General features: G+C 50.0%; 1 protein-coding gene across 27 annotated transcripts in view; it reads left to right on the top strand.

Moving 5' to 3' along the window:
• Positions 1-4,759: 4,759 nt before the first annotated feature.
• The window catches only part of MAPT (microtubule associated protein tau), a 115,943-nt gene continuing 105,360 nt past the window's right edge, over positions 4,760-15,342 (top strand). For 3 of the 27 annotated variants that reach the window (XR_004280540.1, XM_032321016.1, XM_032321021.1), the window contains exon 1: positions 4,762-5,020. The gene's annotated coding sequence lies outside the window, so the exon portion shown is untranslated. Of the gene's footprint in view, positions 5,117-15,342 lie in introns of all 27 variants that reach the window. The other 24 variants (XM_032321018.1, XM_032321023.1, XM_032321028.1 and 21 more) reach the window with 18 other exon arrangements.

The raw sequence follows: 15,342 nt of genomic DNA on the forward strand, positions 1-15,342 counted from the left end.
CACCCCCCCCATATTCCTCAAACACCTGATATCTCACAGCAGCTAGTGCATTCCCCTCCACCAGCATCCATTCCCAATTTACAGTGTTAACAACTGGATCCACCTCGTGCCAGGAGCTAGTGCTTCTCCACCCCCCAACCAGTGATGGACCCTCCCCGACAGCAGCATAGGGGGCTTTCCAGCTCCCAAACTGCATCTTCTCATCTGCTTTCCTTGACCATTCCTGACGCCAGTTGTCCTAGGTCGAGTTATCCAAGAACCTGAGTTTAGGATACAAATGTGTTCTAGGACATGCCTCAACACCTGAGGAAGTAAGGAAAGGATGCGGGACTGAGCAGAAGATGAGTTACGATCGGCCCAACACAGCCTGCCTGGCTCCCTGGGGAGATCTGGAATGAAAAAGGTTAAAAACCCTCTGATAAGGGGCAACTGGGTGGCTCAGTGGGTTAAATCCTCTGCCTTCAGCTCAGGTCATGATCCCAGGGTCCTGGGATCGAGCTCTGCATCGGGCTCTCTGCTCAGCAGGGAGCCTGCTTCCCTCTCTGCCTGCCTCTCTGCCTACTTGTGATCTCTGTCTAATAAATAAATAAAATCTTTAAAAACAAACAAACAAACAAAACCCTCGATAAAAAGGTGCACGATGATGCCTCCTCTCTCCGGAACTTAATTTAAAATTTGGCTATCATCGTTCTCCGATATCCAGTACCCACCTCAAGATCCACTGGCATTGGGGCGCCTGGGTGGTGGCTCAGTCAGTTGAGTATCTGCCTTCAGTTCAGGTCATGATCCCAGGGTCTTGGGATTGAGTTCTGCATCAGGCTCCTTGCTCAGTGAAAAGTCTGCTTCTGCCTCTCCCTGTGCTCCTTTTCCTGCTCATGCTCTCTCACATGCACTCTCTCTCTCAAATAAATAAATAAAACCATTAAAAAAAAAAAAAGATCTACTGACATAGTCACATATGTGAGAATCTTATGATAGAAAAGTTCAGGTTCTTTTCCAAAGGGTCTTTTTTACCCTTTCTGTAAATCAAGGTGTGTATGGTAGAGACTGTTACCTTCTATCCAAATCCTTTCTCTTCTTCTTGGGTACACGGTTCTTCCACATTTGTTGGGGTCCTTTGCAGCTGGGATGGCCATGTGATTAAATTCTAACAGTGAAACGGGATTGGATGCCATGTCCAGCCTCTAAAACAGCCAATGTGCTTCCTGCATTTGCTCCTTCTCCTCCTGCCAACTGGACCCAGTATGAGATGACCCAGCCTCAACCAAGCAAAGAACAAGAAGGCTCTAAGGAGTGGCAGAGCCACAAGATGAAAGGAGCCTGGGTTCCTGAAACTCAAGGAGAGGAAGTCACCCACGTGAACACTGCCCCCTAGGCTGTGAAGGGAGTTGTGTTTGAGCTATTATATTTTGGGGTCTGTTTAGCACAATAGTTTGGCCTACTTTTTTAAAAACATAAATTTTATTTATTTATCTGAGAGAGAGAGACAATATGAGGAGAAGGGAACGGCAGAAGAAGAGGAAGAAGGAGAAGCAGACTCCCCACTGAGCAGGGAGCCTGATGTAGGGCTTGATCCCAGGACCCTGAGATCATGACCTGAGCTGAAGGCAGATGCTTAATCGACTGAAGCACCCAGGTGCCAGAACAGTTTAGCTTACTTGACTGAAATAGTATATGAATAGATTTGGTAGCAGTGTCCAAATTCTATGGGTATCCGGAGCTTATTTCCAATTCCACCTGGGACAGTATTACCTAAAGAAACTGAAGTCCAGAGAAGCTAGCGAATTTGTCTAAAGACTCACAAGATGGTTAAGATTAGGACCCAACTCTTCTGAAACCTAATCTACTTTTCTTTCCTATGCCATTTCACCTTCCACAGTTCTGCAGGAGGAGCCATGGCTTGCTGAATGTGGCCATGAGATTTCTATTTCAGCAAGAGGGAAGGGTAGGGAGAAAGACAGGGGATACATTTTATTGGCCTCAAGTAGTGAGCCATTAGCTACCCATGGTGATTAAATTATCTGGAGTGAATATCCAACCCCACATCATATACAGTGAAATGACAGATCTGCTTACAATTGTTCTCAGTGCTCATCACTTTAGTTTAATGCAGGCAAATGTGATCATTCAGTATCAGAGCACCACAGTGTCATCAGGTCCTTGTCTATATCTTCACGGAAACAAGAATTTGAATGAGGATGACTTCATTTGACTGTTATAGTTTATTTTACAGATAGAAATAAAATCACATGTAGCAAAAGCATTGGCAATAAACATGACGATAAATAACTACCATTTATCATTTAATAAATGCCCACTATTTGTCAGGCACTGCATAAGAAACTTTACACATATGCATACACAAACAAAAACATGCCGTAAAAAAAATATATATATAAATTATATATATATAAAGTATAGATATATGGTTATATGGATATATACATTCTCATTTAATCCCTGTATCATTGGCTTTGGTGTGGTGACAACTCTCAAAATCCCAGTGACTCACACAATAAATGTCTATTTCTTATTCATGTTATATGTACTTCCTTGTGTTTTTTTCATTCTGGGACCTAGACTGAAGGTGCAGCCCTATAAGACATGCCATTCTTGTGGAGAAAGAAAGAACGGAAGTAGTAGAAAGTTGCAATGCCTCTTAAAGCTTGTGCTCAGACAAATCTACAACATGTCCATTAATTCTAGTAGCCTAAGACCATCACAAGGCCAAAGTCAAATATCAGTGGGGAAGGAGAGAGTAGAGGTAGTACAGATCACACAGGGACAGGCTAGGACATATAATCCCCATATGGGAAAAAGGGAAAGGAAACAACGAGGGACAGTAATAAAATTTCAGTGCTACAAGATAGATATTAATTCCACTCCCCTCTCCACTTTCCCAGAGAAGATAAATAAATTTTCTAAGCTCCTTCTAGAGGTTGGAAATATCCCTTTCAGCTGGAGTGACTGGGGGAGGCTTTGGTAAAATCTGAGCTAGGGTTTGAAGGTTAGGTAGGACCTTGGTAATGGAAGAAAAAGCAAGGACTTTGTAGGCAAAGGAAAACCCTAGAGTAGAGGTGGGAAAATACCAACCAAACAAGATCAGTTGGCCATGGAGTAGAGAACAGAAAAGTGTGGAGTTCGAGGCTAAGGAGTTTAACTTCATTTAAGGGGTAGATAGAAACCTTTAGATGTTTTTGAGCAAGAGAGTGCCATGATTAAAATGATTGCCTTTTTAGACTGCTCTGACTACAGGGTGCAGGGTGGGCTGACATAGGGAGAAAAGGAGAGAGCAGCATGACTAGTCAAGTAACTACATTTCCAGAACCAAGGTAGCCGTCTTTAACTAGGATGGTGGCCGTTGCAACAACAATAAAAAGGTCAATTCCGGAGACTCAAAACCAGTGGCTTCAAAAATTAGCACGCCGTCTTCATCACCCATCGAGTACTCCCAATAATAACATATTAATCCTGTGTGAATAAAGCATTTTTAACAGCCTGCTTTTTGTATTAATGTGTAACATACAATATTGGGGTTTGTTTGTTTGTTTTAGATTTTATTTATTTATTTGACAGACAGAGATCACAAGTAGGCAGAGGCAGACAGAGAGGGAGGACAGGAAGCAGGCTCCCTGCTGAGCAGAGAGCCCCCACGCAGGTCATGACCTGAGCCCAAGACAGAGGCTTTAACCCACTGAACCACCCAGGTGCCCCTGTTTGTTTGTTTGTTTGTTTTTTAAGAGAATGTAAATAATATGCACCTTAAAGCTTCAGGACAAGTTCCCATCCCCCCCAGGACAAGATAACTGCCCCCCAAACCCCATACATATACAGCTGCCCACTGCCAAGGCTTAAATTAAATGCTGGGTAGACCAAGTAAAGCCGAAGTCGGGGGGCCGGGTGACTGGGGGAATGAAAGCCACTGTTCAGTTTCAGTGAGGTGCGCTGTCCAGGTGAGAATCTCCAACAGGCACTTGGAAATTGGGATCCCAAGCTCTACTTACGGATAACGGTGTTTCAACAAGCAAAGTAAAAATAACTGTATTATATGAAAATACTTTGCAACGTGATAAGCGGTATTAGCAACTTCATCTAATTTAACATTTTATTCTTGGGTCACGATTAGGTAAATAATAGACTGAATGCTCCTTATAAAATACCAACCAATCCACCCCAAACCTGTATTACTGCATTATGACTGAGTCTGTTTAAAGTGGATTTACTAAGAACCCACCTTGGTCAAAAAGAAAAACGGTGGAAAGAAAACAGGTGGAAAGGAAGGTGACCCAGGGAAACTAAACTCCAACAACGGATACCATTTCGGGAAACTCAAGGGCTCAGGCTGCCTGGCCAGACATAAGCAGGGCGAGCCCAGGGAAAGCCCTGAGTTCCGGGGTGGAGGGACTGCGGAGCTATGTGGAAACCCGCCCAGGACCTTTTCGAGATAGAACATCACCGGGACAGGAAGGAAAAGGGGCAGCGGATCTGCGAGACCGAGCACCAGCCTATTCCCAAACCCCGGACACAAGTTACACTCTCTCTCCCAAGGGCGGAGACCCCTTAGACAAGACAAAGACAAGCGAGGGAGGAGACATGAAGTGCGCATGCGCCACGCAGCGCGCATGCGCAAAGAGGCCGGCACCGCGGCTCGAGTTGTCGGGGGTGGGAAGGAAGGAGAAGGGAAGCGTCAAAGGGAGCGAGCTAGGAGGCGGGGGAGGGCCTAGTGGTGGGGTGCTCGCGCGCGCCTACTGGTGGCCGGAGGAGAAAACGTCCGCGAAGACCTCACTGCTGACCCCTCCCTTGAGAAGGCTCGCGCTCCCGCTGCTCGCGCCTGCGCCGCCAGCCGGCCTCGGGAACGCGCCCTCTCGCTGGTGCGCGGGCTCGCTCTCCGCCACCTACCAGCTCCCGCACCAGCAGCAGCGCAGCCGCCGCCGCCGCCGCCGCCCACCTTCTGCCGCCGCCACCACTGCCACTTTCTCCTCTCTTTCCTCTACTGTCCTCGCCCTCTGTCGACTATCAGGTAAGCGCGAGGCTCCTCTATCTGCCTCCCCGTCCGCCCCCTTGCGCTCTCAGGCTGCCGCCCCTCGTCCCCCGCCGCAGAGATGGGTTTCGTGAGGTAAGCATAAGTCGAGGGCAACGGCTGGCGCCCCTCCCTGCGCCGTGTGCGCTCCGGGCTGGGAATAGGGCGGCTTGGAAAGGGACCCATGCAAGGGATGCACGCACGCATATGTGTTGGTGTGTGTGTATGTGTGTGTGTGTGTGTGCGCGCGCGCGCTCTGGGGTGTCCTTAAGACCCGCTTCGCGCGGACCGGGCCAGAGGTTGTGCCCGAAGGGTGGGGCGCGGATGGCGGTGACCTGGGGGAGGGGGCTGCTGTGCACTCTTGCTCGTCACCTTTTGCCGCAATGGGCGTGTGTCTGTACATGTGTGTGTTAGGGGGTGTCTAGTGACGACCCCCGAAACCTAACCCGTAATCCTATTTCTCTGCTTTGGTTTGCCATAAGCCCTTCAGGAAGGTATGGATCCGGTTCTAGAAAAGATGAATCCCTGCCTGCCCCTCCCTACAACTCCCTGTCAGCAATTCCAGTGGGGCTTTCACTACCCCTGATTTAAGGCGGTGGCCCACTCCCTCCCCGTTTTCCTCCTTCAGAAACCCGCAGGGGACGTTTGGGGGCTGGGAGTGCAATCGAGGAGATGGGGAGGGGTCCAGGCGCTGTCACTTTCGTTGCCCTTCCCCCTGCGCGCGCCTGGCACCGAAATGCGAGCCGCGCCGTGCCCGAGACATGGTAGCGCGGGGATCCCGGTGTGGGCTCGGAGAGGCAAAAGGCTGGAGTCACCTGGCCTTGCAGTGTGGAAGGACTCGGTAGCGGCGGATCCCTGCTCGCAACCGCAGCCGGGCACAGGCACGCGCGGGGGCTGCAGGTGCATTTCGGGGCGGGCCCCTTTCTCTGCGCTCTGCGCCTGGCGTCCGGCGTGTGCGCTCCCTGCCGGAGGCGAGGGGCTGGCGCGCAGGGCTCGCCCCTCACTGCGGCAGTGGGTGTGGATCGGGGTGGGCAAGGAGGGGGAGAGTAGGCTTGCCTCCTCCCACTCCCACCCCTGCTTTTTTTCCCCCTCCAAACGCGAGGTGCCATCTTTTTGCGGCGTGTCACGTCTACTGTACCCTGCCAAGCCGGGTGGCTAGGCTTTGGAGGACAGGGCGGGGACTGTAATTAAGGTGGGGGGGACACGATAATCAACGCTGAAGTCTTGGTATTTTGCTGCTGTGGGCTTGAGCCCTGGGGGCGTTCACCCCTAATCTTTCTCGGAGGCTAGATGCTTTGTTTGTAGAGCTTACGTGATCTGCGTTGCCAGCCCTGGTTTTTTGGCTCTTATCTATGAGAGTGTTTAACCAAGGGCCCTGCCCCTCCCCCCTATTTTCCGCCCCGCATTTTCGAGCCTTTTGTTAGATCTCGGGCTGGCTCGGGTCAAGGAACCCCAGTCACAGCCCTGAGGGCATGGATGGACCGGCCGTGACCCCGCTCGGCCCCTTCCCCGGAGCCGGGCGGCGCGCCAGGAAGAGTTCGCGGGGCCGAAGGGCTGGGATTCGAGGTCTCTGCGCGCTGTGCGGGTGGCCGCAGAGGAGGAAGCCCCTTCCTCCATCCTGAGAGGCCTGGGGGCCACCTCCCACGGGCTGCCCACTAAGGGTCAGCGGTGACCCCCGGGAGGTGGCGGAGACAGCGCGCAGGCTGAGCCCCTCTCGGCTTCTTGCCCTGTTGCTTCGCCAGATGGGAGAAAGTAAGGAGGGGGCAAGAGGGTTCCTCCTCTGCTTCGGGCCACACCCATTTTTCCTGAGATGACTTGGGGGGGGCACCGAGGGGTGGTTGCTATAGAAACCACACGCGTCCCGAGAACGGACCTCGGGGCGTTGCCCCGCCCCTTCCCAGCCAAGATTTTGAACCCAAGGGGCAGGCGAGGCCGCGGCCCTTCAGTCTTTCTGAGGCTGCTGGGGGTAAACCGCCCCCAACCCTGAGCTGGTGACTCTTCCTAATTGGCCTCCGGCGGCCTCAACCACCCAGATTAGCGTCCCTCATGTATTTTTATTATTGTGGATGAATATTATATTGGAAACGTACAAGATTTTAACTTAAAAGCCCGAGTACACTGCCACCCTTGAAATGGGGAGGGAGCGGGAAAGGGGGTTATGGATGCCCTGGCAAGGGAGTCCGAGCTTCGCCCTCCTGCCACGAGCCGGGTCCGCGCGGTTTTCTGGTTAATTCTATCGCTGCAAACTGATGCAGGGGCGCAGTTCCGAGAGGGATGAGCATCCCTAGAGCCCAATCATTCACGCGAGCTGCCCAGATTGATCTGAATGTCCAGGGATTGGTCGGGCTGGGGTCGAGAGCCCGCCAGAGGCCCGGCTGAACCTTCCTGGCTGCGCCGTCGGAGGTCGAAGCCAGGAAGTGTGGGGCATCCCTGCAGAGTTGAGCCCTCCAAGGGTGGGGTGCAGGAGAGGCTCAAGGATCGCTTCGAGCATCTTCTCCTCTCACCCCCCTCCACCTCCTCCACCCTAGAGCTGGGCGCGGAATTCTGGTTCCAGACAGAGCAAGGGTCACAGAGCGGCCCTGAGAACGGGTAGCCCGTGGCCGCAGCTCCCCCGGGGGGGGGGCCGCGGGCGGATAGGTCACCTCCTGTCGGTTGGAGGAAAGGGAGCACGGCGGGAGCGAGCACATTTAGCTCAATGCCGGGAACAAAGCGCAGTCCAGACGTCCGCGATTTTGCTCCATTTTGAAATGTGTTGGCCCTTTAGTGGGGCTCTGTTCGGCAAGGCCTGGGAGCTGTTCAAGGAGGAATCCCGGGCGCCAGTAGATGGATCTTCGTACTTGGATCCGGAAACACCATCCCTGGCTCTCCTCGTGCTTGAAGTAACCGGCTTCCCCCCTCCCCCTCCTGGGATCTCGAGGGATACAGCATTTGAGCCCATGCTTCTAAGGGAAAGGTCCAGGCACAGTTCCGAGGGCTTATCGATTCCTGTCCCCGACCCCCCTTCAGGCGGGAGCTCATTTATGTCCCGGAACACCCCATTTGGCCTCTGGCACGCAGGAACCTCCAGGCGCGGTCTCCAGCTGGGCTCAGTTGGGCTGGAACCTGGGACAGCGACTGCGGGGCCTGGCTCTCCAGGCCACCTCGTGTGTGTGCTCAGGCTCCGCAGGATGGGTTTTTGATTGCTACCCCCTCCCATCGACCTGTCCTACGGCAGAAAGAGAAATGTCTTTCCTACCTAAATAAATGAAGGTATTATTTTGCAATTTATGATGCTGCTTAGGTTTGCTAGATACGAATTGCTTATCCATTCCTCCATCTCCAGACCCTGCCTCTAAACAATAAATGAATTACCACCCGCCCCACCCCATCCCAGTGGCTGGTCCCAAGTGACTCCTGAAGCTCATCAATTCTTTTACCTACAGCTGCTTCTGAAACAGCTTGTGTTTACTGCAGTAATCTGGCTTAGCTCTTGGGGTTGCCTTTGGATAGTTGCGGGAGAGTTTTGTTGGCTCTGCTGGTTTTTGGAGAAGTGACAGCCCTTGTCTGTATGTGCCCGCCCCCACACGCGCCTCCTCCGGCACCTGTCTATGGTGGAAGGGCGTGGCTTGGAACTGGTTTCAGGTATCGGGCTCAGCATCCCTGACAGGAACAAAAGGAATGGATTATTCCCACAAATTGCAAGAAGAAAACTTAGAAGCAGTTTGATTGAGAAAGGGTCAGATTTATTCCGACTGGGGAAAGAGCCCCTTCTATTGGACGGGCGCTTTGACCCACTACCCTTGGAGGGCAGCACCAGCGGGGAGATGCAGTGAGATCCTGGTGCCCTTTGCTTAGGCTGAATTTTCTTTCTGCCCTTTAACATCAGTTCATGAACCCATTTGTCGAAAATTTTAAAAAGTTGTGTTTTATTACAACTTCCCTCAGCATTTATGTATATGAATATGGTTTGAGTGGCTCCACATCTGTGTGTGTGAACATGTATTAGTTTTCTAGTTAAACACCTGATAGTTTTCCAACTAGATAGTATTCTCCCTATGCCCACCTTGAAAAAGAATCACTCCAAAACAAATCAAAACACCGTCGGGGGCTTAATACAGTGCTAGACCTAGAATAGGTGTTTGGTCCATACCCATTTAACAAGTAATTGGGTAAAATGGGAAAATGCAGGTCAAAAAGGTGGTAAAGAGAAAACTAGAAGAAGGGCGCTATATTCAAGGTCATGGCATCGATAAGGTTTGGGGGCAAATCTAGTCCAGTTTGTCCCCTGCTCGGTATCCAAGTGGCAGCCAGAAAGCAGTCTGTGCTCCTTGGTGCACCTCCACACCCTCCCTACTCTGCTTCTGAGCCTTCTCCCTTCCCAGTACAGCGCTCCCTGGCCCCAGAGCCCAGTCCCCGCTGCTCACCCCACCGTAGTTGGCCAGAAGAGTGCAGGAGAGAGGATGGAATGAAAGCACACAATAGCCCTGGGGGGAAACAGAAACAGATCAGAACTGATCTCTGCCATCTCTGGGACTGTAGGCCCTCCTGGCACCGGAAGTCAGAAGGATAGATGTGGGAAACCCCATTTGTCTCTGCCCCTTCCCCTTCCTCCCGCCCTGCCTTTTTCATTATCCCACTTTAAAAAGTGCCCCCCCACCCCTCCATATCCCCAAAAATATCCACCTAGTTAATTACTTCTCTAACTTGCCAGCCTCACTGCTTCTGCTGGTGGTTTGCAGGAGTCCCGGCATGGAGGAGCATACCTGAGCAGGTGAGGGGAAGAGAGGGTTGCTGCCTCACCAGCTGGGCTGCTTCCAGGAGAGGACCCAAATATTCCAGCTGGGACTCTTGGGTGTATTCCTGTAAAACAGTGGTATTCAGTCCCCAGGGCCATTGAAAGGTTTAGAGACGTCTTTGATTTTCACAACTGGGGAAGGTACCACTGGCTTCTAGTGGGTAGGAGCCAAGGACGCTGCCAAACCTCCTGCTATGCACAGGACAGTCCCCCACATCAGAGTATCTGGCCCCAAATGTCACTTGTGCCAGGGTCAGAAGTCCTGCTACAGAAACATTGTTACTCTGGCATTCTTATCATAATGGCACTTATGTTCAGGGAGTGTCTTTTAGGAGGCACTGTTGTAAGTGCTCCCTAGAGATGATCTCATTTCATCCTCTCCAAACCCCCATTTCGTAACAGGTGCTGTTATTATCTCTGTTACGTATGGAGAAACTGAAGTACAGAGAGGTTTAGTAACTCACTATAGGTCACACAGCCAGGGAGTAGTAGAGCTGGAAGTCCAACCCTAGCCTCCTCCTCTTCTCAACTACACGTGGCTTTAATAGGCCTTTGTGGGCTAGCCTGGGAACCTGCGCATGATCTCTGTAACACTGACCCATTGGAAGATTCAAATTCCAAAGCCACTGACTCACAAAATGGACTTCTGAAAGAGTCTGTCATTGGAGCACAACGTGAAGCTTATAATTTCTCATCTAGCCTTGGCACAGGGAGCAAGGGATTTCACTCAACCTCTGTACCTCTGTTTATAAAACAAAGAGAAAAATATCCTAGGGACCTTAAACCTCTTCCCCCAGACCCAGGTGTTCAAGACGGCTCTGTTGTACAAAGGAGCAGCTGGTTCTGATCAGCTCAGAGAAGGCTGGAAATCAAGACTGGGGAATCATGATATAGACTCAGCTATGGTCAGGGCCAAATCAGTGAAGTTTTAGGGACAGCAGATCCTCATCTTAGATGCCCTCAGAGGGATCAGAGCTTTGGCACCAGCCCATGGGACCAGCTCTGAGTCTGTGGCTGAGTCGAGTTGGGTGGACATGGGAAAGGGCCTCATGCAAGAATCTCAGGGTTCCCTTGGCAAAGGTGGGCCTGGAGGCTTTTCTCACTTCCTGGGGCGCAGTCTGTACAGTAAATATTCCTTTATGCTGTGGCACAGAGGGACTGCCTGGAACCCTTCGTTGCCAGAACTCAGTGGCATCCACCTGAGGGAAGAACAGAGGCCACTGTAATCCTGCAGCCGGCCCTGTGTGGGCGACCAGACATGCAGCATACACGCCCGTCTCACCCCTGTTACCTCGCCAGCGGGGTTACTGTCCAAGCACGCGTTTCCTGTCTCCAGGCACCATGCTCCTGCCACCTGGGCCAAGTTCCTTTCCTGCCCAGATGGCCTCCTCCTGAGTGTGGGCAAGCAGGGAGAGGCCGTCTTGAGATGGTTTCTGAACTTTCTGGGTTCTCTGATTAGGAGACATTCTGCAGATGTGCAGCTAAAACCGGCTTCCCCGAAATACAAACTTGAATGACTTCCAGGTGGTTTATCTGAGTGTTTTTGCTGTGTTGACATTTCGGTGGGCTCTGTGCTGCTCCAATCAGGGGCACTAGAGAATGAATCCCCCCGGAAATGTATTTTGTGCCTTGGCTATTCAGGGAAAGCTGGTGAGCAACCTTAAAGGCAGACGCTGTTTCTTCCTGACAAGCCCTCGGGGCAGGGCCCTGTCTTGCAAAAAGAGGTATTAGGTTTGGCCAGTGATTAAGGATGTGGACTCTAGCCGAGTCCTGGGTGCAAGTCCTGCCTCCCCCACTTTTGGGGGCATGGCAGTACCTATTTCCCTGGTTGCTGTGGGGCTTAAACAGGGCAGGGGGAGAATGCAGGGCTTAGCCCAGGGCCTGGCACATAATAAATTGTTTAGGGAATGGTCCCAAGGGCAGCCGCCTCTGGATCAAGGCTTGTGATTGGATGAATGTACAAAGACATCTCCTGACCCTGCTGATGGATACACTTGTAACAGATAAATTGTTGCACTGACTAAGGACCAAGATAGGAGTGGGCAGCTGCCCAACTTGCCTGGAGCCCGGCACAGCTGTTTGGGTGGAAATGGGTCCCCCGAAAATCCCACACACCCATGTCTCATTGTACAGACAGAAATTCTTGCTACAGGCGAGCAGAGAGTGACTTATCGTCTGCAGTCCCTGCCTCTGTCCTCTTCCTTCCTGAAATCCGCCCCACGCCAGGAATAGACTGTGTACACTCCGCGCCAGCCGGAGCAGAACCGCGCCCTCCCACCATCCTGGGAACCTCGACCCCGCTTAGCGAGCGTGTCAGGTTTGGAGATCCTACTAGCCTACTCACCGAATTAAGAGCGAGCGCAGATGGGATCGGGAAAGTAATGGAAGGCAGTGGAGAGGATTTACAAATGAAATGCTTAAGCAGGATGTGGAAGTCGGTAAACCGGCAAGCGGGCTTCATGGTCAAGAGAAGAGTCAAGCCGAAAAATGTTTAATAAAACAAACTGGACATGTTCTGAGTCCAGGGGACTCCAAGCATCCCAGGCGTATGCTCCTATCTGAATTACTAAATTTGGTTTAAGAAGCCTTCTTATCTATGCAGTGAAGACTGAGGGTCATACTACGTTAGTTTTTTTAAAAAGTCATTAAAGCAGAAAAAATCATTATGAAATGATACTCTTGGTGTTTGGATCAGCCGGTTGGAATTTCTTGTCTTTCTTCCCTAAGCCACACTCACAATACCTTGTTAAGACTTCATATTTCAGCTCCTTGGAAAGAGGGATTACACTACCGAGTAATCTGAATGCAGTATCTCTCTCGAGTTTTACTGTTTCATTCACAGTCTTTAATATCTCCTTTGACAGTAAAAAAAATTACTCAGTTTTATGAAGTCTTTCCAAAGCGTTCAGCTGGATTTTCCTAAAACCAATGAATGACTTTAAGAGTTTGCCTTTCATTCTGCACTTGAATCTCATCCGCTTGTGTCTTATTTAAATTATATGATTATGGTCACAAGGGCGACAGACCTAGAAGTTTGGCTGGTAGGAGGAGGCCTTGGCCATGGACATCAGGCCTTGTGGACCTACCCTTGAATATTTACAGTCTTTCCTTTCTCCTTCTTACATAGTGTCAGCTAGGACTGAGCGCCCTGTGGAGACTGACTGGTATTAAGTGAATTGTGGGCGGTCACCTTCCCTGCCTACCCCATCTCTTGCCTGCCTTCTAGGATAAGCTCAGCACTTTGAATTCATTCACACAAAATCCCAGGTTAAGGGGGTGTTGCAAAATTCTCCCTATAAAGCCCAAAATAAATATAAAATCCCATCTACTATATGAACTCCCCTTAGTGAAGGAATTTTAGATGAAGATCCAACTATTAAAAACCACTTTGAATCAGCAAGATAGAATTATATCTGAAGCCATTGGAAATGGGGCTGCATTCGTGGCCCTTCCTTTGGTCTTGCCCCTCTCCTGCTCAAGCTGGCATCTAAGAGAAGAGGTACCTAATTATCTCTGGTCCCAGCTGCTAGTCTGCCCACCTACCTGGAGCCCAGTTTGCTGTTTTCGCAGGAAGTCTGGATGATGTTGTCTATGGACTTGTATGCAGTTGTAGCATAAAAAGCCCAGGGTTGCCCTTTCATCTTCGAGGCCTCCTCCCAAGGACATCAAGGGTATTAGAAGACCCCTGGGGTGCATAATTGCTGTCATGTGATCTCCAGCCAACATGTTATGCCAAAAGGGAAGTGCAGTGCAGGGAAAGACCGTTTCACAGAACTGTGGGACTATGTCCCTCCTCCAGGGTAAAAGACCTGAATGCGAACCAGTGGTCTAGTTCATGTGTCAGCAGAATCATTCGGGACCAAACCCAGTTAGGCCACTGATGGGTAGGTCATTTCAGAGGTGCTTATTTCCATTTGTTCTCAGTTGGACATTGGCACCAAACCATCGTCCTAACTCATGCCCCCTCCCACAGCCTACCCCTCTAAAAGAGGCTTATTGATTAATTAATAATCTCAAATCAAATGCTTTAATGCCCAAGGGAAAGTTACAATTTAAAGACTCTCTTTGGTGTTTGTTTTACTGGAGAGAGAGAGCACAAGTGCACGTGTGGGAAGGGGGTCAGAAAGAGAGAGAGAGAAAGAGAGAGAATTGCAGTCAGACTCCCAGCTGAGCGCAGAGCCCAATATGGGGCTCGATCCCAGGACCCTGAGATCATGACCTGAGCCGAAGCCAAGAGTTGGACACCCAACCAACTGAGCCCCATAATTATAATTATGTGTTTAAATGTAAATATTCACTCCCTTATTTGATGTATGTCTAGACTTTTTATATTAGGTTTGCTGAACACTTGACAGCTTTCAACTTTAGTATTGGTAATGCATCAGAATTTAAATTGAGGTATGTTAATAAGTCAAGCAAAGGTTGTATATATAAGTAAAATACTTGTATATAATTTGTGTTGGGGCACGGTAATAATTGCAGTATAAATGCGTGTGAACCTGTCCCTTTCAAAGCTCCCATTGCCAAGAATCACCAGGAATAGCTGTTTGGAAGAGTCCCCAGATCTTCTGCCATCCACCTTCTGTCTCGTCTTTTCCTTAGGAACAGGGAAATTCCACACTGGCCCCAGGACACATGGCTGTGCCTCACCATGGGCGCAGTTTAGAAAGGAAGGATTTTGCAGAACATCTCTAAATCCACTTGTATAATGGAGTCATCAGTCACAGGCTCACCTGAACCTGCTTTAACCCTATTTAATCTTTCCCAGGGGTTAATCCTGGAGGATGGGCCTGCTGGGAGCCTCCACTGGATTTAGTTCTGCAGGCCTCCTGTATCTGGAGTCCCTCCCTTTTTAACCCTGCAGGGAACAATGACTACACTCTGTTCCCTGCAGAGGGTTAAAGACTGAATACATTGAAATAAATCCCTTTCAGTGTCACTAAAGTGCTATAAATAATTATGAACTGATGCTTGATGTCTGATGGGAAAACTTTTTTTAACTGGCAGGATTCTTGTTATAAATTGATAATCTGGGCCAAGTGACAAAGAACTTAAAAAAAAAAAAAAAAAAGATCTGTGGACATTGGGGAGGGTATGTACTATGGTGAGTGCTGTGAAATGTGTAAGCCTGATGATTCACAGACCTGTACCCCTGGGGCAAATAATACATTATACATTAATTTAAAAAAAAAAAAAGGTCTCCTTATCGTTTATTGCTGGCAAGACTGAATTCCAGAAGCTAGCCATTGCCTGCCTCATTTTGTGGGCCTGTTATCCCCCGCTGCATGGGCTTGCTTGCCAAACCCTGAATTTAATTGCAGACTTTCCTGTTTACCATCTGAAGAGACTTGTGGCGAAGTGGAAGATTTCATGTACCTCCATTTTTCCATCTGCAAAATGGGGATCCTGCAATGCCCTCACCCCCAAATGGATAATAATGCAGGCTCCCTTCTCGCTGGATAGCTACAGAACTGAAATAAAACCTTCTATGAGAATTCCTTTGAGCCGCTCAGTGCCGCAGGTAGCCAGAGTCGGGCGCTGATCTGAA

The sequence above is a fragment of the Mustela erminea genome, chromosome 18 (genome assembly GCF_009829155.1).
Source record: "Mustela erminea isolate mMusErm1 chromosome 18, mMusErm1.Pri, whole genome shotgun sequence".
NCBI lineage: Eukaryota > Metazoa > Chordata > Mammalia > Carnivora > Mustelidae > Mustela > Mustela erminea.